We start from the raw sequence: 8,716 nt of genomic DNA on the forward strand, positions 1-8,716 counted from the left end.
CCTGATGATGAACGACAGGTCCATTTTGAGGTGCCCCTGAACCCTAGTGATGCAGAGATAAGCGCTATGCTTGATTTTCTGGCTGAGGACTCTTCTGACGCTGCTCCTGTTGGGGCATTGGTAGTGGCGCCCCTCCCAGAGGCTGATACAACCTTGGATACTCAGAAGCCTGCCAGTACTCGCCCGAGGCGCCCTTGCCGAGCCAATCAACCTGATCCTTCTGCTGATGAGCAGAAAAAGAAAAAGAGACGCCTCCGGCGAGTATCCAGTTTGGATCGGGACGTTGGTATCTCGGCTCCTGCTGTTGAAGAAGTGCCTGTGACTGAATTTACTGATGCTGACCCCAATGGGTGTACCCAATCCGCTGCTGATCCCAATGTGGGTGCTCCATCTGTTGCTAATCCCAATGGGGGTGCTGCCTGTGTTGCTAATGTGGACGACGAGGAGGAAGAAGATGAAGTTCCTTTGACTCGGAAAAACAGTCGGCAGTTCATCGCTAGCGGTGAAAGTAGTGGAGTTCCTTCTCCTGTTTTGTCTGCTCTCATTGGTCTGCAAGAACTGTCCCTGGCCAACTTTGATCAGACTCTTGAGGATATGGTTCCAGAGGATTTGTTATCGGAGCCAGTGGATGATGGTGTGATGGAGGCTTGTGCTGATGTGCTTGATGCTGGGTTGAGGTCGTCCCGTACCTCGTCGACCTTGGAGCGCGATCTCGAGGGTCGGGAGACTGACTTGGATCGTCCTGGTCCTATGGAAGTAACTGAGGGCCCATCAGCCTTAGAAGTGGCTACCGCAGAGAACTTGGACCCCAAGGATGGTGTTGACACATGCCCAGCCCCTGAGGATGTCGCCGGGGATGACTTGGTTCGGGTGGGAAGTGTAAGCCACTGCCCAGCCCCCGAGGGTGCTGCCGGGGATGATCCGGCTCAAGTGGGCAGTGCAAACTATGACCCAGCCCCCGAGGGTGTCCGAGCGGGGTCTCCCTCCTGTACTTCCATGGACGTTCATGCGGGATCGCCTCCACACTCCGGCTGTATGGTGGTAGCCCAAGCCTTGGACCAGGGAGTCGCTTTAGAGGGCAGCGTCCCCGCTGACCGAGTGTTGGGCTCTGTTGATGGCACCGAGCTGATTCCTGCTGGTTTGTTGCAAGCTGCTTCGGGTGGTGGCCTTACGCCTGGTTATCAATTGATCTCTCCTGATTTGGGGATCCCTTCGTTCTTTTCCAACCTCCAGGTACTGTGATGTATTTTACTTGGTTTTTACATTGCATGAACTGTTGTCATTACACTCATCTGTTCTCCTCATCAGGCTTTGGTGGATGGGATGGCTAGCCAGCTAAGGTTACAGGGTGCTTCTGTCCCAGAAGTAGCTTCATCTCTTGCATGTTGGAATCCAGTGTCACTTCAACGTCGTGTCTCTGAATTGGAGACAACCAACGCTGGTTAGTGCTTTTTTGCTTCTCTTTGTCTTAACTGTGGACTGCTTTACATTCTGGCCCCTTTTTGTTTGATTGTCTCCTGCTAGGAATGACTCGGCAGATTTCCACTCTTGAGGAAAAACATTCCCGAGATCAGGCTGAATTGGTCCAGCGGTGCACTGACTTTGAGGAAAAGTACTCTCAAAGCCAGACTAAACTGGGTCAGGTCTCCGCTGCCTTAGATGACGCCAATGCACTGAGTTCTTCTCTTCACGCTCAGCTCAATTCTGAAAAGGTGATTTATGGAACTGTGCTTTGCCTTGTTGTGCTCCTATTACTTGCTTGGTGTTTGAGGGAGTTGACTTTTGTTTGCAGGAAGAAAAACGTATCCTTGCTGCTTCTCGCGACAGTCTTGACAGATTGTATCGTGATTCTAGCAACTCGCTGACTATCCTAGAGAGGAGTCATCGCTTCACCATGGAAGAGTTAGACAACCAACGATGTAAGCTGCAGGAATCCATGGATGAAGTGACCCGGCTCAAACAGTTGATATCAGCGAAGGACGCTACTATCAAAGAACTCCGAGCTTCCAAGAAATCCATCGCCCAAGAGTTAGAAACTGCTCGGCTGGCTGCCAAGGTCGCTGAAGAAACTTCTGTTACTCTCAGAGCCCAGCGCGATAGGGCCATGGACAAGGCTATTCGGGCGGGGCGAATCTTGATGAGGAGACCCGGCGTGGTTGTTCCCGAAGATATAAGGGCTGATGTGAATGCTGCCCCTGATTCCTCGAGTCGTCCTTCCTCATCGATTGCTCCTGAGAAAAATATCACTAAGTAGAGAAACATTTTGCGTGCTTTGAGCGTGCGGTTAGCGTGGTCAGACATTTGTTAGAGGACGCCATTTCAGTACTTGGACGATATTGTTATTTTCATATTGTTTCAGAATTCATTAGTTCGTAAATTTGCAGTAGTAAAATGATGCGCGATGGTTATGAAATTTGTTTGCGGGATATAGAAGTCATCCTTATATGAGTTAATTGTAGTCACGTCAGATCGCCTTAAGTCGTTGATGACTTAAGTCGATTGCTTTTGTTAATAGGGCGTAGTGGTCACCCTGAATTGCGTAGGCGTGAGCATGTTGCACCGCCTTAAGTCGTTGCCGACTTAAGCCGATTGCTCCGTTAGCAGGACATAGTAGTCACCCCGAGTTAAGTAAGCGCGAGCATGTTGCACCGCCTTAAGTCGTTGCCGACTTAAGCCGATTGCTCCGTTAGCAGGGCATAGTGGTCACCCCGAGTTAAGTAAGCGCGAGCATGTTGCACCGCCTTAAGTCGTTACCGACTTAAGCTGATTGCTCCGTTAGCAGGGCATAGTGGTCACCCCGAGTTAAGTAAGCGTGAACATGTTGCACCGCCTTAAGTCGTTGCCGACTTAAGCCGATTGCTCTGTTAGCAGGGCATAGTGGTCACCCCGAGTTAAGTAAGCATGAGCATGTTGCACTGCCTTAAGTCGTTGCCGACTTAAGCCGATTGCTCCGTTAGCAGGGCATAGTGGTCACCCCGAGTTAAGTAAGCGTGCAAGTCAATCGTGAACAAACTGAGTATCTTCGAAACCCCCTTTTTTATTGATGACACATTTCCACTTTACAGAGTACATCGTCATCCCGATAGCTTTTGAAATACAGCTAGGGATAAAACTTCCTGAGGTGTTCTATGTTCCAGGAGTTCCCGACTTCTGTGCCATCCATCTGAGTGAGACGATATGATCCTGGCCGAGTGACTTCTGCTACTACGAAGGGTCCTTCCCATAAGGGCGATAACTTGTGCCGTCCCTCCCCCGTTAGAATTCGGCGGAGGACGAGATCTCCTACTGAGAAGGATCGCCGTCGCACAGCCTTGTCGTGATAGCGCCTTAGAGTCTACTGGTACCGTGCTGATTGGATTACCACATTCAGCCGTTCTTCTTCAAGTATATCAATGTCCTCCAGCCTGGTGGCCTCGACTTCTGCTATGTTTTCGAAGATCAACCTTGGCGCCCCGAACTCGAGATCGGCGGGTAGCACTGCCTCCGACCCATAGACCATGAAGAAAGGAGTGTTTCCATGCAGAGCTCGGCTAGGTTGGGTTCTTAGGCTCCAAACGACATAGGGCAATTCCCTTATCCACTTTCCTGCGAATTTTTCGTTCTTATCGAAGACCTTTTTCCTGAGTGCCTCCAGTATCATCTCGTTGGCTCGCTCAACCTGCTCGTTGGCTCTTGGATGTGCTACAGATGCATACTTGATCTGAATGCTTTTTTGCTCACAGAAGTCGAAGAACTCTGAACTTGTGAAGTTGGATCCTAGGTCAGTTATGATGCTGTTTGGTATCCCGAATCTGAATATTATATCTTGTATGAATTCCACGGCCTTAGCTGAGGTTAAAGAAGCAATGGGCTTGAACTCTATCCATTTAGTGAACTTGTCGATTGCTACCAATACATGAGTGTATCCTCCTTGAGCTTTCTTGAAAGGTCGAATCATATCTAGTCCCCAGCATGCGAAAGGTCAAGTTACTGGTATGGTCTGCAGTTGCTGTGCTGGCAGATGTTGTTGTTTTGACAAGTATTGGCAAGCTTCGCACCTCTGAACTAACTCGACTGCATCACTCTTCGCTGTTGGCCAATAGAATCCTGACCTGAAGACCTTCCCGACTAGTGTTCTGGACGCTGCATGTATTCCGCATTGCCCAGCATGGACCTCCTCCAGAAGTCGCTTCCCAGTAGATGGGAGAATGCACCTCATGAGGACGCCTGATGCACCCCTTCTGTACAATGTCTCCCCAATGAGCGTGTAGTGAGCCGACTGTCTGGCAATGCGCTCGGCTGAATTCTTGTCGTCTGGTTCCTCTTCATTCTTTATATACTTGATGATTGGCCTTCTCTAGTCATCAGAGTCTAACTCGGGTTGATCTATAATATTACACTCTTCTGTTTGATCCATTGAGATGCTCGGCTGTAGTATTTCTTGCACAAAGACTCCAGGTGGGACCTGAGTTCGACTGGATCCTAGCTTGGACAACACATCGGCTACTGTGTTCCGATCTCTTTCTACATGATGAAATTCCAGACCCTCAAATTTATCTTCCAGCTTTCGGACGGCAGTGCAGTATTTTCCCATTGAATCGCTTGAACAATCCCACTCTTTGTTTATCTGGCTAATGACTACCAGAGAATCTCCGTACACCATCAATCTCTTGATGCCCAATGATATGGCGATGTTCAATCCATGGATCAGAGCTTCATACTCAGCTGCATTGTTGGAGGCCGGAAATAGCAACTGGAGGGCATATTTGAGGTGCTCGCCTCCAGGTGCGGTGAAGGGAATTCCTGCTCCTGCTCCCTGCAATTTCAGCGAGCCATCAAAATACATTCGCCACACTTCTGCAGTCTCTGGGTTATCTGGTACTTGCTGTTCAGTCCACTCTGATACGAAATCAACCAGTGCTTGAGTTTTGATGGCAGTTCGAGGTCGGAACTCGATGTCATGAGATCCCAGCTCACAAGCCCACTTGGCTATTCGGCCAATGGCTTCCTTGTTGTGAAGAATATCCCCTATCGGAAAACCAGTGACTACTATGACTTTGTGGTCATCAAAGTAGTGACGTAGTTTGCGGGCAGTTAGAAGTACTCCGTATAATAGCTTCTGAACCTGAGGATACTTTTTCTTTGAGGGGCCCAGAACTTCACTAATGAAGTAAACAGGATGTTGCACTGGGTAGGCATGTCCTTCTTCTGCTCGCTCGACTACCAACGCGGTGCTTACCATGTGAGTCGTGCAAGAGATATACAGTAGCAGATCTTCAGCTGGTTGAGTTGACGTAGCTCGTCGTGGTGGCTTCAGTACTGGTGGTGTTGTCAAGAATTTCTTCAGTGCATCTAGAGCTTCCTGTGCCTCTGAAGTCCACTGAAACTTATCCACCTTCTTGAGTAGTTTGTAAAATGGTAAACCTTTTTCCCCCAGCCTGGATATAAATCTGCTCAGAGCTGCCATACATCCAGTAAGTCGCTGAACCTTCTTTTGTGATCGAGGTGCTTCCATCTTCATGATAGCTTCAATTTTATCCGGGTTAGCCTCAATTCCCCGGTGGCTGACAATAAACCCGAGTAACTTTCCTGCTGGTACCCCGAAAACACATTTTTCGGGATTAAGCTTCCATCTATACCGTCTCAGACTGTTGAAAACCAGCTGTAAGTCTTCGATGAAGTTTTCTGAGTTCTCTGTTTTGATTACCACATCATCTACGTAGGCCTCCACACGCTTGCCCCAGTGATCGGCTAAGCATGTTTGAATGGCTCTCTGATAAGTCGCTCCAGCGTTTTTGAGGCCGAACGGCATGGAGGTATAACAGAAAGCACCAAACGGAGTAATGAACGCTGTTTTTTCTTCGTCTTCCTTTGCCAAGCTAATCTGGTGGTATCCGGAATAACAATCCAGGAAAGACAACACAGAACATCCGGCGGTGGAGTCCACCACCTGATCTATCCTCGGGAGCCCGAAGGGATCCTTCGGACAGTGTTTGTTGAGATCGGTATAGTCGACGCACATGTGCCAATCCACTTTATTCTTTTTGAGTACAAGAACAGGGTTGGCTAACCACTCGGGGTGTAACACCTCTCTAATAAATCCAGCCGCGACCAAGCGAGCTAACTCGGCGTGAATGGCCTCTCTCTTGTCGGGCGTGAAACGACGTAGCTTTTGCCGAATCGGCCTTGCCTGGGGATAGACCTTCAGTTTGTGCTCGGCCAGTTCTCTTGGGACTCCCGGCATATCCGCAGGTTGCCATGCGAATACATCTCGGTTATCTTGCAGAAACTGGACGAGCGCGCTTTCCTATTTGTCGTCCAGGCTGGAGCTGATGATGGCAGTCTTGCGTTCATCAGCGAACCCCAGGTTGATCCTCTTAGTTTCTTCAGTCGGCCGCATAGAGGTCGCGGCCTGAGCTTCGTTTGCCGGTACTGCGAGGTCCTCCTCAGGCTTAGAGTTCGCCTGTGTTGAAGAAACCGTCGACGGCTTGGTGGTGAAGGCTGCTTTGATGGCCACTCGGAAACACTCTGCGGGCGCCTTGGAAGTCGGCGCGCACAGTTATGATTCCTTGCGGTCCTGGCATCTTTAGTATCATGTACGTGTAATGTGGAATGGCCATGAATTTAGCCAATCCCGGCCTCCCGATGATGGCGTTGTACCCGCAGTCGAAGTTCGCCACTTCGAACCTCAGGAACTCGGTTCTGTAGTTCTCCGGAGTTCCGAAGGTGACAGGCATGTAGATGTGGCCCAGCGGGTATGCCCCTTCAGTCGGCACGATGCCGAAGAAAGGAGTGTCCGACTCATGGAGCTTTTTGAGGTGAACTCCCAAGCCTTGGAGTGTCCGGGGGAAGGTGACGTTGATGCTGCTCCCCCCGTCCACTAGCACCTTCTTCACCCGACTCTCTCGAATCACCGGATCGACGAGGAGCGGGTATTTGCCTGGATGGTCGAAGTTGAGCCATTGATCCTCCCGAGTGAAAGTGATCGGGTGTTCCGACCACCGGTATGGGGCGGGAGGACCGGTGGTCGCCACCAGTATCTGGCGGTCGTTGAGCTTTTGTTGTCTTTTGTTCTCCTGCGACCCATGTCCGCCGAAGATGACGTTGACCTCCCTGTCAACGCGAGGGAAAGCTCCTCCTCCTCCCTCCTCCTGCTGATGGGGTTGTCGTGGTTCATCTGGTCCTCCCCTCGGCGGAGGAGGAGGTAGAGGTTGGAAGGGTCGGCCGTGCCCGACGGAGTGCTTGAAGTCCCGGTAGTTACGAAGAGTGTGGCACATGTCCTTGTGGTACGGGCACTGGGCGTCGAGGATGTCGTCCAGCGTGCGCTCGCCTCCGCGAGGTCCTCCTCGGGCGCGAGAGGCAGGTGGTCCGGCGGCGTGCACTTCTTCGCGAGGCCTCTTCTCCCAGCGTTTGTCGGGTTGCTGGTTCGCGTCACGTCGTGGTGCTGCCGGTGCGGGCTTTGCTCCTCCGATGAGGTCCTGGGCCCGCTCGTCGGCGGCGATGTAGAGGTCGGCTTCCCGGAACAGCTCCTCGGAGGTAGTCGGCGCCTTCTGTAATATGGCTCGGACGAAAGCCGAGTCGTTGGATCCTCTGTAGAAGTCCTCGATCACGGCCGCCTCCGTGACCTCGGGGATCCGATTTCTCATGGTCTGGAACCTTTTGAGGTACGACCGGAGAGTTTCGTCCCCCCGGCGCTTGATGGATTTGAGGTCCCATGGTTGCGCCGGTTTGTCGGAGAGGGACTGGAAATTGGCGGTGAAGCGTCGACTGAAGTCGCCCCAGTCGTCGATGCAGTGTCGGGGTAGATGTCGCAGCCATTGCAGCGCGTCTTGCCCAAGGACGATGGGTAAGTACGCGGTCATCACGTCTTCGGATGCCCCGGCAGCTCGAGCAGCGGTGGTGTAGACGGCTAGCCAACCCCCTGGATCCTGCTTAGGTTCATATTTGTCGACATTGGATACCTTGAAGTTGGGAGGCCATTGGATGGCCCTAAGGCGCGGAGTAAGAGCAGACACTCCGCAGGTGTCCTCTTGTCGTCGGGGATGATGTCTGTCCCAGGGAGGGGAGTAGTTGTTGTGGTTCCTCGATCGTCCCCGGGTAGTACCGCCAGTTGAGGCCGTTGCCGACTCAGTTCTGGTGGCCTGGCTCCGAGCTGGGATGCCATGATCCCTGTCGTACTCCTCCCGGCGGCGGATCTCGTTCTCATGCCGTCGTTCACGCGAAGCATTGATGGAGCTTCGCGCGTCTCGACGACTGTTGATGGCGTGTCGTAGATCGTTCGGTGGGTGAGCAAGCGGTAGAAGATGGTTGGCTGCCTGGGTGAACAGTCGTCGGTAGCCCTCGGCGTCGGGAGTCCGAGGGAGTCCATCAGCTATCCGAGCTAGTACTCCTCCGACTTCGCTCGGCGTGTTCATGGCTCGGGCGAAGTCGAGGTTCAGGTTGCGCCCGAAGAATGGATTCTCCCGGCGTTGCCTTGCATCTTGCTCGGCTTGTTCCTGAGCCCGGCGGCGATCACGTCGTCGGGAGTTCCTTCGTTCTCTGAAGACGCATTCTTCCGGAGTTTCTCCTATCTCTGAGACCTCGTCTCGCGAGACAGGTTGCTCCGGATCCTATTCTCCGACCGCGTGATGTCGTCGAACGTTCCTGCGCTGGTTCCTCCGTCGGTGGGATTCTCGTTGAGGCGGTTCTTCTCCGGGTGCGGTCGGCTCGTCGTCGGAGACGGTGGGCGACTCCACTC

The sequence above is a fragment of the Zea mays genome, chromosome 4 (assembly GCF_902167145.1).
Source record: "Zea mays cultivar B73 chromosome 4, Zm-B73-REFERENCE-NAM-5.0, whole genome shotgun sequence".
In the NCBI taxonomy this organism is placed as follows: Eukaryota; Viridiplantae; Streptophyta; class Magnoliopsida; order Poales; family Poaceae; genus Zea; species Zea mays.